This window comes from Triticum aestivum, chromosome 2D (assembly GCF_018294505.1).
Source record: "Triticum aestivum cultivar Chinese Spring chromosome 2D, IWGSC CS RefSeq v2.1, whole genome shotgun sequence".
NCBI lineage: Eukaryota > Viridiplantae > Streptophyta > Magnoliopsida > Poales > Poaceae > Triticum > Triticum aestivum.
In genome coordinates this window covers 612,967,044-612,967,593 of record NC_057799.1, presented here as the reverse complement: position 1 = coordinate 612,967,593, position 550 = coordinate 612,967,044, and positions in this window count along the sequence as shown.

Below are 550 nucleotides of genomic sequence, written 5' to 3'. Positions count from 1 at the left end.
ACCGGCCACCTCCTCCACCGGCCCTGCCCTAGGTGAGCTCTACCTCCTCTTTTTTTTCCTTTTTTTCTGTTTTTTTAGTTTTAGGTTTATGTTTAGTTTAGATTTAGTTTTAGTTTTAGTTTTAGTTTTAGGTTTAGTTTTAGTTTAATTTTAGGTTTAGATTAAGTTTTTTCCTTTTTTTCTGTTTTATTAGTTTTAGGTGTATGTTTAGTTTAGATTTAGTTTTAGTTTTAGTTTTAGATTTAGGTTTAGTTTTAGGTTTAGTTTAGTTTGAGGAAAGAAGAAGAAGAAGAAAAAAAGAGGAGAGGAGGAGAAGAAGAAGAGGAAAAAGGAAAGGAAGAAGAAGAGGAGGAGGAGGAGAAGAAAAAAGAAGAAGAGGAAGAAGAAGAAGAAGAAAAAAGAGGAGAGGAGGAGAAGAAGAAGAGGAAAAAGGAAAGGAGGAGGAAGAAGAAGAAGAAGAAGGAAAAAAAAGGAAGAAAAGGAAGAAGAGGAAGAAGAAGAAAAGGAAAAAACCCCGACCCGACACGGCACCCCGACCCCGACCCGGCAC